This window comes from Ceratotherium simum, chromosome 10 (assembly GCF_057802395.1).
Source record: "Ceratotherium simum simum isolate JZ-2026a chromosome 10, ASM5780239v1, whole genome shotgun sequence".
In the NCBI taxonomy this organism is placed as follows: Eukaryota; Metazoa; Chordata; class Mammalia; order Perissodactyla; family Rhinocerotidae; genus Ceratotherium; species Ceratotherium simum.
In genome coordinates this window covers 79376071-79391772 of record NC_141909.1, presented here as the reverse complement: position 1 = coordinate 79391772, position 15702 = coordinate 79376071, and the positions used below count along the sequence as shown (strand labels likewise).

The following is a 15702-nucleotide window of genomic DNA, read 5'->3' as shown; positions in this document are numbered from 1 at the left end:
CATCTCTGTGTCTTTGTCCAACAACAGCTCCTGAACTCTCTCTCTAGTAATCCAATCTTTAAATTTTAATATCACTTCTATAATTGACATCTAACACACAATTTAGAATTCCAAACTATTATTCCTTTTTTGGACACTGGAACATTTGTACATGTGCATCTCCCAGAGGATCTGTCTTATTCTCTAATTGCTCAGAAATTACCCCTGTGATTGAACAACTGCATATGGCAACGAGATCATACACATGGATGAGAGAAGGCAGTGTGCTGTCTGGAACATCAGTTTCTCAAACTATAGTCACTGATGAATCATCCTCATAATTTTTCTCATATTTGAAACATAATGTACAACTTTTGGGATCTTTGGTCTACTTGTGTAGCACCTGTGTCATTATTTACTTAATATTTTTCCTTAAATGTATTATATAAAGGACACTTTCCATCCTTACCATAAATGGAAACCCAGTACTATGCACCACACATAGAGGGTAACTATAAAGATAAATAAAATGAATACAAAAGGAATCTTAAATTCTGATTAGATACAAGTGCCCACGAAAAACACTGAGTCTTTTATCTACTCTTTCTTCAATAAAAATGGGGATTAGTAAATTTATGGGGACATTTATACCCTTGAATGATTTCATTCAGAAAGAAGAAAGGCTGAAAATTAAGTATCCATTTCAGAATTCAGAAAAAAGGTAATGGGAATAAATCCAAAGAAAATAAAGATGAGAGTATAATTAATGAAGTGGAAAATAAAAATACAGTGGAAAATATCAGCAAAAACACGTTAGTTCTTTAAAAATACTAATAAAATTGGCAAACTCATGGCAAGACTGATCAAGATAAAAGCGAAATTGAGGCAAGATGGCGGGCTCGCAGTGAGCAGCTGTCAAGGGATGAAAATAGGTATGCCTAGAAGCAGATTTTAAAAGCGGTTTCTCTTCAGATCATCTTCTTTCATACCACCTGATAAGCATCTTGACTCACTATGGCATTAGCAGCAATAAAATGGGCGACATCAAACAGCTATCTTGAAATGTTTATTTCCAATTCAAAACGGAGCTTTATATTGTGTTTGTCATAAATCTAAGTAGTCTTCTCTTCCAGATAACTATAATTGCAAAGTGGAGCTTGCTTTGACATCTGATGGCATGATGGCATCTGATGATATGCTACCACTCTTCTGTGGACATTCCATATGAACACACAAAACCTATCCCTCGGCCAGATCCTGTGCATAATCATGAAGAAACACATGATCAAGTGCTGAAAACCAGATTAGAAGAAAAAGGTGCACACTTTGAGCAAGGACTCATGATAGAGCAACTTAGCAAAATGTTCTTTACTACTAAGCACCACTGGTATCCTTGCGGACAGTATCACAGACGTGATAAGAAACTGGATCCTCCAAAAGACAGATAATATTGAGGTTTTCAACAAAGAGAAATGTTACCCTGTGTTTCATTTGCCATTTGAGAAAATGCAATTGGGTATATTCCCTAATATGTTATACAGTAAAAAAACAACAAAATGTCTTTTCATATAAAAAAGATAAAAGCAAAGAAGTCACAAAAAAAGCAATGTTAGGAATGAAAAATGGGATGCATCAGAAATTAAAAAGATAAGAGAACATTACAAAAACTTTAAGGTAATGAATTTGAAAATGGACAAATACTTGGAAAAATAGAAAGTACCAAAACTAATTCAAGATATAAGTCAATCCTATTAAGTATATTCAATTACTGATATTTAAAATCTCCCCACAGAGGAAACACTAGGCTAGATGGTTTTACTGGTGAGTTGTACCAAATATTCATAAACATACAACTCTAGTATCTTACAGATTCTACCTGAGAACATAAAAACAGACAATATGCCCAAATAATTTCAGGAGGCTGATAATATTCCCAAATCCGATTATCTAAACCAGAGTGAATGAAAAAAGGAAAATTATTGGCCAATCTCATTCATGAATATAGATGCCAAAATTCCAAATACATGTTAGCAAGATGGATCCAGCAGTCTATAATAAAGATAATACCTCATGAACAAATTGATATGTTTCTTTGTTTGAAACAGTGCCTTTACTATCTTTCATTTATTATCACAATAACTGTTAATTAAAAATTAAGTACAGAGGGAATAATAAAGTCTACATAATAAGGTTTTATAGAAGAGGAAAGAAGGGAGAGGAAGGGACAAGAAGGGTGAGGGAGGCAAAGAGAAAAGGGATTTGCAAAAGGGGTCACCCACTCACTGCATGATCTCATTTTCTTGGTGCCTGCTTGAGTAGCACCCACTCCTTCCCTGAACAGAGTCATCTTCTCACTGTTATCAGGGCATGCATCCTACACTTTGTGAAACACTTCATGAGAACTTATTCCCCAAGGATTCCGAAGTATTCCTTAGGGTTCCAAAGATCCACCTGGTACCAGTAAACCTTTTTAATTAATATGAAATTCAGCATGTGTATTTAAATAATAGTACCTTACATTTGCGTAGTCCTTTACAATTACAGATCTTTCTCAACTTACTATGGGGTTACCTCTGGATAAACCCATCACAAATTGAACATATCTTTAGGTCGAAAATGCATTTAATATACCTAACCTACTGATCATCATAGCTTAGCCTAGCCTATCTTAAACACACTCAGAACACTTATATTAGCCTACGGTCGGGCAAAATCATCTAACACAAAGCCTATTTTATAATAAAGTACTGAATATCTCATGTAATTTATTGGCTACTGTACTGAAAGTGAAAAACCCAGCATGGCTGTCTGGGTACAGAACGGTTGTAAGCGTGTTGGTTGTTTACCCTCGTGATCACACGGCTGACTGCGAGCTGTGGCTGCCATTGCCCAGCATCACAAGAGGCTACATATCGATAGCCTGGGAAAGAGAGCAAAATTCAAAATTTGAAGCATGGTTTCTACTGAATGCTTAACACTTTCGCACGATCGTAAAGTCGAAAAATCATTCAGTTGAACCAAAGCAAGTTGGGGACCATCTGTACACACATTGTTTCATGTGATCCTCAAGATGACTTTATTTTTTTTTTTATTTTTCTTGTGAGGAAGATCGGCCCTGAGCTAACATCCATGCCAATCCTCCTCTTTTTGCTGAGGAAGACTGGCACTGGGCTAACATCCGTGCCCATCTTCCTCTACTTTATATGGGACGCCGCCACAGCATGGCTCGACAAGCGGTGCATCGGTGCGCGCCCGGGATCCGAACCAGCGAACCCCAGGCCGCCGCAGTGGAGCGCGCGCACCTAACCACTTGCGCCACCAGGCCCGCCCCAAGATGACTTTATAAAAGAGGTAGACCAGATAGTTCCTCATTTTACAGGCTAAGAGACTGAAGCTCAAAGAGGTTAAAAGACATGCCCAGGCCATAAGGGCATAGGAAAGGGGACAAGGTGACAAAATCACCAGGGCCAGTCTACGGCAAGTTACGTAAATGTTAGTTTACAGAGATGTTGGTCTTTGTAAAATCCAGCTCTGCAGCCTCAGCATAGAGGGAGAGAGTGTGCGCACCATCACAGTGCCTCCGGGGGCATGCCACTGCAAGGTCACACTGAGGACATGACACAGCGCCAATGCGAGCTCTAGACCCTAGTTCAGGGATTTCTCCAGTAAACCAGACCACTTCTCATATAGTAACGTTGACAGGTTGAGAGCACATCAACATTCACAAAGCATTTATCACATATTGTTTTATTTATTATCATGATTACATTGTACTAATCCAAGATACAAAAAAAATATTAAAATTTCTTGTTTTTGATTCCCAATTGATGATTTCGCACACGCACACACACGCACACACACACACACACCTTTATTCAGTTCAACAAATATCCATTTCTTGGTGTGCCATGGTTAAACATTCTAAATATACACATATATGAACACATTTCTGCTTGTAATTGAATACATATTCAGTTCTATTTGATTTTTATTATTTTAAACTACAAAAATACTTTTTGTTCCTTGCTGATTATATGATTAACACTATATAGGATTTTTATATTTATACGTTTAATGCTTCTCTTGTATATAAATCTTCAGCTGATAATGCATACATTTTTCAGTGCTTCAATATATCACACATTTACTTTTATAAATCCTTAACAATGACATCGCATGGAAGATAAAAGCTAATAGCTTTTTTATGGCATCTAATATGATTGAACAGCAGTCTAATGCAATTTAAAAAATAAGAAATGTGAGCATTCAAACTATCCATACTAATAAATTTAAGATAGTTCCTCAATAAGACAATCAAATTAATCATGATATAATAAGCCTGGTATTTTTTACTGCTTTCATGATAATTTTGTTTATATAGTTTTTGCCAAGAAAATTAGGATATCCTAAAATTTGTACACAGTTGAAAAGTTATTGATACTAAAATTAAAATACGGTATAGTAAGATATCTTGCAGAGTATGGTATTTTTAATTTGTTAAAGCGATTTCATAGATGATATCATTTTCAATCTCATAACTGCCTGGTGATTTGGTAGGAAATTGTTCATTTCATTTCACAGATACAGAAATCGGTGCCCAGAAAAGTCAAGCAACATCCCACATGGGGACTTAAGCACAGGACCTCTGACTCCCAGCTCTCACCGTATTCCCCACTATGGAGTGCCTGACACAATATAGGCACTCAAATATTACTGCCTTCTCTCCCCATCCCTTCCCCAAAGGGGAAGAAAGCTGCTGTCACCATATCATTTTGGGGGTAGTGTGGCATTATGGAGACCACGACTTGAGAATCACATAATTTCTCTATACCCAAGTTTCCTCGTCTGTAAAACAGAGCTAGTTTGCCCTATCCATGTACAGGATCATGGTAAAGATCAACCTGAACTATGTCTAAAAGTACTTAGCAAACTGCAGATGGGTTTTTTTTGGGTTTTTTTTGTGTGTATGTGAGGAAGATCAGCCCTGTGCTAACATCTGCCAATCTTCCTCTTTTGTTTTGTTTTTTTTTTTTTTTTTTTTGCTGAGGAAGACTGGCCCTGGGCTAACATCCGTTCCCATCTTCCTCCACTTTATATGGGACGCCGCCACAGCATGGCTTGCCAAGCAGTGCATGGGTGCACGCCTGGGATCCGAACCCGCGAACCCAGGGCTGCCGCAGCAGAGCGCGCACACTTAACTGCTTGCGCCACTGGGCCGGCCCCATGCAGATGGTTTTTGCAAATATTGGATGCCACTCTTTTGCTCGTGTAATATTCTTTAACACATGAAGTGACATGAATACCATATTCCCTGCCCACTGATTCATGTCCTCCTCTCATTTATCAGGGGCCTGAACAATCAATCCCCTGTAGTTGCCATTAGGGAACAGGCCTGGACACCAATTCTCGCCAGCTGTGGAATCCGTTCATTTGGCTCCGAAACCTGAAGCCGCTGCCCATGGCTAATATAAGCACAGTGTGTCCATTCAGTGACCTCTTTGCCTTCCCAGCAAAAATACCCTATTTTGGCAAGCTGGGCTTTCCCCATCGTTGGCGGACTTAGCACTATATATGATCTCATTTAAGGAGCAGGAAAGAAAGACGCCAGCTCCACTTACTCACTGAGCTGAAAATTCCTTTGAGTGACACTACCTGAACTAGAAACAGCCTGGAGACTCGCAGCCTCAATCACGACCATTGTTCAAACAAGTGGTGATGGTCCCTTAACCAAAAGCCGCCCTTTGGTAGAGGGATGAGGGGAGAAAAGAGTCGGAAGATGAAGGGCTTCCTCAGGTGGAAGAAAGTGGACTTCACCAGAATGGAGGAGGACAAAGCAAACTTCCCGAGAACTAACACACAGACACCTGCCTGTCACCTAAGTGATGAAAAGAAAAGTCTTTCCTGCAGGGATGAGATAAAAATACAATCAGGAGCTACCCCTAGTACTTTATCCTCTTCAACATGATGTACGTTTTCTTTGTTTAAGAGAGTCTGTTAAATTTCAGAACCGCATCCTTTCTGTACAGACTTAGCTCTGATAAAACCCCCTCCTCGTGGGTGTGGGAGGAAGGGGCCGTCCAGGAGTAAGCAAGGGTGTCTTGGGAGTGCTCTTCTAGTACTGCAGCATTCCAGGCACACCCTCTGCTGCTTCACCTATCACAATAGCCGTAGTTTCCCTAGAAACAGTCTTTTAACCCATTTACAGCAAAGAACAGAGCCAGAATTGCCTTTAGCGACATGCTAAGAATGGAATACACATTCATTTAAAAATGGGAATTAAAAACCAACATTTTTTATCATATTTGACCAAACAAATTTATAGACAGCTAAATCCTCTGTGGTGTGGTGAAAATTTACCCTTGAAAGTCCCTAATATTACCAAAACAAGGAGCCAAATACAGACAGACTTCAGGCCCAGAGAAAGCCTCCACTGGAATTACCCTCAGAATAATCGTCTTGCCCTCCTTAATGTCAGAAGAAAACATGAGTCAGCAAAGATTTTAAAATGGCATCTTTGCAAAATGGAGAAGTCAGATTAACTCATCCTGTAAATCAATAGACCAAAATGTAAGACAGAGCAAGAACTGCGATGTCATTAATGACAGAACTCTATTGGCACAATCACTGCAGAAAAGGGCATGGGCACTACAGCCATTGTTTGACCTCAAGTGTACATCCCTGTAATTGAATATGTACATAAAGGCACTTTATAGAGCACCAAAAGTAAAGGTAAAGGTGAGTGATACTTACTGGCTATGGGTGTGTGTGTGTAATTAAAAATTTCCATGCAAGATGTACAACAGGAAAGATACTGTATTTGAAATTTAATAAGAGAAATACATAAATTATTCGCTCAGTGTCCAAATCTCTTCTGTGTTACACAGATCTTCCTCGTCTACTTTGCTGCAAGTTCCTCAAGAACGTCTTATTCATCTTTGATTCCCCTACTAGGTCAGATTCAGGGTCATGGATACAGAAGATATTCAATAAAGAATGAATAATTTAGTCACTTTGGCCAATTTCCAGGTAATAAAAATACACATATACTTTCATAGCTCACCTTGACTCGAGTTGATCCAGCCTCAGTTTTCAGTGTGTCACCCTGCAGAGCTAACTGTCAGAGGCTGAGGTGTGTGGGCGCTCAGCACTGGAGCAGAAGCTCCTCAGAGTCACAGGTTTACCTTTAAAAGCTCAATTTATGTTCAAAGGTAAAATTTTACATAAAAATAATATACCATATAGGTGAATTTTATGGTATGTGAATTATATCTTAATAAATCTTTGTAAAAGTAGATTACATGATTAAAATACATCTCATTTGACATTATCTGACTAATATTATTATTAGTCAGACTAATATCCGGCTTTTTGAAGGGAAAAATAATATTCTTTCATTCATTTAAAAAACCAACTTTTCTTTGGGGAGCCTGCCATGTAAAGCCACGCCAGAGGCTTCACTTACCGTCATCTGATCTCTTCAGTGGGGATTATTAACCTATTTTCAGTCCCATTTAAGAAGGAGGAAACTGAGGTTCCAGGAGGTGAGGTATCAGAGGTAGTTTGACATAGAGCCAGTTTTCAAAACCAAGTTTATCTGACTCCACATAAATATATTTAAAATCTCGAGGTGTTTTTTTTTCATTCATTAGCAGGGCATCTGGGGAACATGTAGGTGAGTTGGACATACTGTGTTCCTCAGGATCAGAATTTTCTTAGGATAGTCACTTAGCTTAATATTTAATAAACAAAAACATTAATAAATAAAACTAGTGAGGTGTTTGGCATATTACGGAAAATTGATAAAGACTGGATTAAATTTATGTTTTAAGCTTAAAAACCTAACAAATTAATATCCTGACACTCAAAGTAACTGTTATTTAATTCATCAATTAAGGTTCTGTTTATCCAGGGTTGCCAGACTTAGCAAATAAAAATATGCCTAGTTAAGTTTGAATTTCAAATAAATAACAGGTAATTTTTTAGTGTATGTCTTATTCAATATTTCCTGTATTTTATCTGATAACCCTATTAGGACTTTTTTTTGGGGGGTGAGGAAGATTGGCCCTGAGCTAACATCTTCCTCTTTTTGCTAAGGAAGATTGGCTCTGAGCTAACATCTGTGCCCATCTTCCTCTATTTTGTATGTGGGACACCACCACAGCATGCCTTGAGGAATGGTGTGTGGGTCTGCACCTGGAATTCGAACCTGTGAACCCTGGGGCCACCAAAGTGGAGCGTGCAAACTTAACCACTATGCCACAGGGCCAGCTCCCTATTAGGACTTTTCTTAATGGTTAAATTTATCACTGCATTAAAAACAAGGAGAAAGGCTCAACCTCTACTACTATGTAAAAGTGTGCACAAATTCCAGAAACCTAAAAAACTCAAATACATACTCCTCTAGCACCTAGTACTGTAACGAAACAAGGAGCTCTGTGAAGTTTAAATGATCACCCGTTGTGATATTAGGCGGCTGAAACGCTAAAAGGCTGTAGTTTCAGAACACACGAAAAGGATATGTGGATAGCAGGGCCCATATTTTCTGGACTAGATGACAGACTCCTGGTCTAATCCAGAGCAGAATATTTACAATCAATGTCTGTCTGGATGTAATGTTGCTATAAGTGGACCATTGATTTCTCTCTACAAAATCGAGAACAAAGTGGCATTTTGGGCTTCATACCGCTATAAATTCGAAGTGCCATGAGAGGGGATGCTGTGGCGTGAGTACCAGAGCTCAGGGTTTGCAATCTGACGACTCACTGATGTTCAGAAAGGAAAGCAAACTTAGATATCATCTAGTCAATCCCGTCTTCTCACAGATAAGAAATAGCTGGGGCTCTACTCTCTCTTAATCTTACATTTTATAATCTGCAAAATGGGGTTGCCTGTTTCATAAGGCTATTGTGAGAATGAAAAGAGACGATATATGTGAAAGCATATTATTTGATCAAATAACTGCTATAAACTGAGTATTCCCCCAAAGAATTCCCCCAAAAGAGCTATACGAATCATGTACCCAGGACCTGAAGATTATCTACTCCATACCTCTTATCTTAGAGATGAGGTTAAATGACTTTCCAGTTAGCACAAAGAGAAGCCAAGGCTGAGCTGGAGTCCCAGCCCTCGACTCCCAATCCAGCGCTTCTCCCAGTTTCATTATGTTCCCCTTAGGTATGGCACAACAGCTCCATCCTCAACTTTTAAATCCGACACAATGTGCTAAGTGTAGAGTCTATTAAAGCAAAGGTGGTAAGCAGAAAGATAGACAAAATAGAAACTAAAATAGTAACAGGACTGGCAATACAGAGAGCAAACTGCCACCCAGGTTGTCCAAGATCAGAATAGCAACGGGAACTGTTCTGATTTCCAATTTGGCAGGGTTTGCATCAATCACATTTGCAGGCTTCACTGGGACTCATGGCAGGACCATCAGTATCATCAGCCCACTGCTGCCATCATAAAGATTTAACAGGAACAGCACAAAGGGAGTTGGCCTTCCCTCCTCCAACAGAACACTCCTATGGCAACGTGGAAATATTAGCATTACTTTTATAGGTAAGAGATCCTTAGCAAGTACTGAATATATTTTTTGTACTTAATCAGAGCTGATTAAGATGCACTCAGTCAAAAGATCATTTCAAAATTCACTCCTTTAGGGAAATGGTATAAGAAACCACTTGAGCCTACTTCCTCCTGCATGGGTGGCTAGGTAGACGGGTGGACTGAATAAGAAAATGACAAATCACCTGCTAAACAGCTACATTGTGCCAAGTACCGTGCTGGTGCCTTCACACGCATTACCTCACTTCTACCCTATGACAACTGTGTGAGCAACTACTGCCATCATCTCTAACATAGGAAGGAACGGGGGCTCACAGGAGTCGCTGCAAAGCTAGGATATGGCAGAGCTGAGATTTGAACCTAAGGCTTCTGAGAGCAAATCCAGCAGAAAGCAACAATACATGAGACGTTTCTGATGTAAGCTAACCTTGGTCTCAACAAGCTGTAATCTGGCTTTTCTTCCTATTATGTGAAGAATAGAAAATGCCATATTAATCATGGAAAAGATTTTACAAACCAAGCAAGGTACAAGGAAAATGTGCAAATATGGAAAATCTGGCTGAGTTTGTTTGAAAGGGAGACTGAAGGGGCCTTGATCTAGAGAGAAAAGGGAAAATTGGCCAGCTAAAAGCCAGGGAAGGTAAAGAAAGGACGAAGGGGACGGCCACGGAGGAAAGAGGAAAGGAACTGGGTGTCATTCGTCCACGGCACAAAGTAAGACTTCCAGACAAGATTAGGGAAAGCAAGCTGGTTAGTCGTAAGTAAAACCACTGGGACATATAACCATGCGTTAAACTAGTATGTATCTGGTTATCAACGGGTAGCTTAAAAAAAGTGGAAAATTTACTTTTCACATGATAAATAAAATGGAATTAAGTGTCAATTACTTTTATCCGCATTGGTGAAGAAATAAAGTGCTCCCCTTCAATGTAACTTCAGGGCACCGTGGGCTTGGGAAACACATGGAATTAACCTGCAGTCTGCCTTTGACTTAAATGGAACAGGCTTTCATCCCTTACAGAGGATAAAATTAAAGCCAAAACAATTGACATGTTAGAAACAAATCCAGCATTCTTCACTGAGGCATTAACCTTGTTATAAGAAAAAGAGCGAGAGATTTTTGTTGTTAAAACTGGAACACTCTAAGAATTTCATGGCCACTCATTAAAATAAAATAACTGAGTAAAATGTTTTTAACTAAAAGCAAGATTTTCCAATATTACTATGTAAGATAACTGTAATATTTAGAATCATTTAAGGGCATGCCGTTTAAAATGAGGACAACTACTATAAAGGAAACTCTAAGCTACTTTGAGAATCCCACTTGATTATTTAACAGGACTGGTGACCCCACTCTCAGTATTACAGCAATAGACCCGTTGTGAGCAAACACTGCAGCCCAGGGTGGAAATTAAAACGACAGAGCCGGGTGGTCTGAGCACCTAGCCCACAGCCATCTCTCTGGTAACACTGCAGCTCGCGTCTCACCCGAACCCGCAGGCCGCCAGCCTAAACTGTGTGTTAAGAAGAACCCATCACTCACAGCAGCACAACGCGTTCATGAAGCCTCGCTGTCCTCGGAGGAAGGCGGGGATCTCAGGAAAGTGGTCCACGATCTCCGCAGACAACTGCAGTGACTGGCCGACCTGGTGCCAGCCCAGCTTTCAGAGGAATGAACGAGCAATCCAGCCGCGGAGCCCGCTTATTTCTATGAGCTTCCTCATTTTCGCTCCTCGTTTGTTATCTAGCTGGATCCTCAAATACTTGCTGGTAGCCGTCAGCATCGCATCCCCGCGCCTTTGTTCTCCTTTTGTCACATCAGCAGGTCCCGGCGTGACTGCCGCCGCAGCCGCACGGGTCCCGCCGACTGGCTGCCCCGCGGATGCCGCAGTCAGCAGCCCCACCCCCACACAGCGGCCCTTTTTTCTTTTTAAAGAGACAGGACTATCATCGACCTTGGGTTTCAGTAATACTGCAAATTGCAGCGTGGTTGCTCAAGCTGATGGTGCAAAATACCAGTAACCGCATTTTCTATTCTCTTCAAATTGCAAAGATGAATTTTAGGAGGTAGGCATGGCTAACAGGACACTGGCTCTATTCAACACTAGCTGTGTGACCGTAGACAAGTCACTCACTGGTCTCATTCACCTCGTTGAAAATGAAAAGTTGTGACCAGCCAATCGCCAGTCTGGAAATCCTAAAATTTACTAAAATTAAATCAGCCACACACTCGCTGATAAAATACAATAACATGCTATGTTTGTATTGCAGGTTATAGCTCACAAAGCACTTTTGGTATTTAATTTGGATTTGAGTATGAGGTTCCAAATGCTTAAAAAAGGCATTCCCTCAAAATGCTTTATAAACTGTGAAATGCTGCACAGCTGTAAAATGTTCTGTTTTCACTGTTACTGTCAATTTAATAACAAAAATATTCTAATAGTAAATCAAATAGAACTCTCTCTTCTTGCTTCCTACCAATGGGGGATGTGAAATACCAGTAGAGTCTGTTTTTGTAAATGGCTCTCTCCCTGCTCCCATTGGGTGCACCATAGACCTGGTAGTCTTCTCGTAGAGCTGCCTGCCTCATCAACAGAAATCTAGAGTTGAGGCTCACCTGGAACTACTGGAGCTTTGAAGCTCCTGGGTGCTTTACCTCTGAGGAGAATACCTAACTCAGTCAGCCAACTCCAGACCTGAAAAGGCTAAAGCAATCTCTCCTGGGGAAGACCAACGCCGGCCCCACACGTCAGCATTCTCCTCAGAAGCAGAGCCTCCTGCCTCCCTGCAGTGTGGCCCGACATGAGACTGCCACTTAAGACACCAAATCTAATGGCGTTTCCTTTGCATCCTAGACTCACAGATTCAGAAATACATAATTTCCCAGGAGATAGTAGGGAAATGGCTTGTTCTAACAAAATCGCTGTGTCACAACAAGTTTCTGTCAGGGAGAGTGTCTTGGGGATCCCTTTTATCTGACTCTCACTGTAGTGCAGTGTGGGTCACCAGCAGTTTGGCCCTCATGGCATGCATCTATGGAGGGAGTCTGTCCCTCCAGAAGCTACCTCAATTCTGACAGCACCCTTCCGGTTGTCATCAAATGAATTGAACACACGTCTATGGAGCACTGGCTCTCGGGTAAGCCCTGGGGACTGAAAGATGAATCCTCCATTTCCTGTTCACTTAGCGGGCTCATCTACTCCTAACTTTGAACTACTAGAGCCCCATAGGGGCAAAAGTTATGAAGAGTAAGTATTTATAATTCCCCACTCCGCCACCTTCCAAGGAAAGTGGGTCCCTATAAGGAGAGCGTTTCGTTTTGTTTAGTGTCGGGGTGTTGGGATCCAAGTAGCAGAAGCCTAGACAAGAGCTAGATCATGCTGCCTAAGAGTGTTGACCTGGCTAGAAAAGTCTCCAGGAGTGAGGAATCCTGGGTTTGAGGGTGAGAGGGAAGGGAAAAGTTGAAGTGTTTCTATGACCAGTGAAACTTTTGAGAAAGAGATTTAGAAAATGAATTTTGGAGAAATCATGCTGTGGGTTATGCAACATAATTCTGTCTTCAGTACCCTCATCAAGAGAAAACCTTGAGTAAAAAAATTGGTGTTTCTCCTCTACACTTTTGTAGCTGGGTTTGGGATCCTTCCGAAGGTGACCCAGTGCTGAGTCACATTCAGCTCTGGGAATAAGAAGACATATTTGGGTTACAAAGTGACTGTTGAAGGGTGAATGTAGAGCTCTGCTCTCTGAGCCAGAGACCTCCTAAGTGTGGACCGCTCTGTGGTGTGACCTCCTCTTCATGATTCCTCCCCTAAGGGGACTCTCCACATCCTCTAACTTCTCTCTCTCCTTCTGCGTCAGTATTGCCACCACCCAGAGGCAGGCTGTCTTCACCCCGGGCCCAGAGGACTCCAATTGCTTCTGTGCTGTCTGTTAGGTGCATTCTGTATTCACCAAAGGTGGCTCTCCAGAGTGCTCCCTGCTTCCCAGTGGTCCTTCCCAATGTGTAAACAGGAGGGTGGGTCAGGGGCTGAGCCTGCCATCCACACCCACACGAGTGCAGCCAGTTATACAGAGTCCCAGCGTCCTGTGCTGTCACTCATTAGGTGATATGTTTGCAATTAGATGACAAAACCTAGATTTTTTTCCCTTAAATGACAGTTATTGTTTTATGCTAGTTAGAAAGGTAATGTGTGTTTATTTTAGAAAATATGAGAATAGAACTCATAGTCCTACTATCTGAAATAACTACGCCTTATCTTTTGATATATAGATCATATTTTTATATATATTGTAACTGGTTTTCCTACTTAACATTATACTGAGAATATTTTCCTCTTTCATTCTTTGAGAACATAGTTTTTAATACCTGCATGATAACCCTTCTTACAGTTGTACCATAATTTATTCAACCAATTCCCTACTGTTGGACTTTTAGGTTGACATATATTGTTTTCAGAAAGGTTATATACCATTTTGCCCATCCACACACACTGCATACAAGTGCCCAGTGAGATATTGGGTCTGCAGAAATACCTCGTAACAGACAGTTTAAAGCACCAATACCTTCATGAGCATTGCATGTGACAGGCCTTTTTACTCAATAATTTACACATTTATATGTGGCTTTACACACATTCTGAAGGCGGTTCCATGTGCAGCACAAGCCCTTGACCCCTGCCACTGTCCAGATACAGTAGCACACTCCATAAACCACGTCAGTTCAGTTAAATTCATGGTACTATTTATGGTATTTGAACATCGTTGCCAAAAGATTTAGACTTTGTCCTAAGAAGGTTAAGAAGCCAAAGTTTTCTGGATAGTGAGTCACGAATCTTCCACATCCTGCTCAAAGACTGACTGTAAATATACACAGGTGAGAGGTCAACACCTCCTTCCTTCACCTTAAGCTGGCCCTAGAAAACGGTGTAAGAAAGTGTTTTCTGCTGTCCCTCTTGCCCAGAACCGTGAAGGCTCGGCCAGAGGGATACGTCTGTGACGTTTGCCTAGGGCTTTAAAGAGCTGGCACCACCAACCCTCTGGCTTCTTCTCCTGGAGGGCTCCCAGCCGTTGCTCTTGCCCATAGCCCACTCTTCCTTTCCAGCCACGTCGTGTGGCCTAACCTCTCTTCCCATCTGGCCTGGAGACCATGTGGCCTTCATGGCCCTCTTCCACAAAGTTCTTTGAGTGCCAGATTTTTATCACCTCAGAAATGGCCACTGTTCAACCTGACAGATGTCAGCTCAATCTCAGCATCTACCTGTAATTCTGGAGCATCTTTGTCACAGATTCCATTAACTTACCTGTGTACAACACCAGTGCTCTCTCTATCTCAACAACCACCCAGGGCAGTTTAGTAGGGCAGATGTGCATTCCACCTCTATACACCAGGAAATGTGTGGGCCAGTCACCTCTGCTTTTTGACCTTCAGTTTCTTCATCTGTGAAATGGGAATATTACCTTCCAATATGGGAGTACACAGTGCTTGGCATATAATAGGTGTTCAAATCATAGAGGTTATTGGTTTTGTGTTATTTTTCTTGCTCTAAGACACCTTCCCAATTTGAGAAGTATAATTTTAGACGTGAGGGAAAGACACTTGCCCTTAAAAACTACCTATGTAACCTCAGCTCAAGACTGTGAGAAAATCCCCAGTTACATTTCTAAGAACAGCAGCAAAATGATCCCATGACATGTCCTAAGAAGGACACACAAACTCTGACTTGTGAAAATATGAAGAGCATCCGGTAACAGCTAACAGCAACATGACCTCCTAAGCATGTGGTACCTCAGCACAAGAGGGCCGGCACGGTAAGGCACCAGCCACGGCGTAGGTTTCATTTAAATCCCCCACAGCTTCTAGCCTGAGTGGGAATGTAGAGGGTATGTGGCCAATGCTAGCTGCACAGAGGGGACTTGGGGCACAGCACACTTTTTCCTCAGGCCGATTTTGTTCTCATGCCTCACTGTGTTATGTAGGGGACCAGACTCTGCCACCCTAAACTATGCCACTTTGGCATAAGGGTTATTTTAAACTGAAGACAATTGAGAAACAGCAGGCACAGGAAAGCTCTTCATCCTCCTCTTAATCACCAGAGAGGACTCTGGGCCTTATCAGCCCAGAGGAATATAGGTAACTAACCTTGCTAAAATGACCCTTAT

The 15702-nt window shown here is 41.2% G+C and overlaps 1 protein-coding gene and 1 pseudogene across 4 annotated transcripts in view; one reads left to right on the top strand and one right to left on the bottom strand.

The window, feature by feature from the left end:
• The window catches only part of SACS (sacsin molecular chaperone), a 118592-nt gene that overhangs the window by 73442 nt on the left and 29448 nt on the right, over window positions 1–15702 (bottom strand). The window contains exon 1 of one of the 4 annotated variants that reach the window (XM_087436307.1): window positions 11087–11368. The exons of the other annotated variants lie outside the window; for them this stretch is intronic. The gene's annotated coding sequence lies outside the window, so the exon portion shown is untranslated. Of the gene's footprint in view, window positions 1–11086; window positions 11369–15702 lie in introns of those variants that run through there. 4 annotated transcript variants of the gene reach the window in all.
• Window positions 994–1427, top strand: LOC101403423 (large ribosomal subunit protein mL42 pseudogene; annotated as a pseudogene).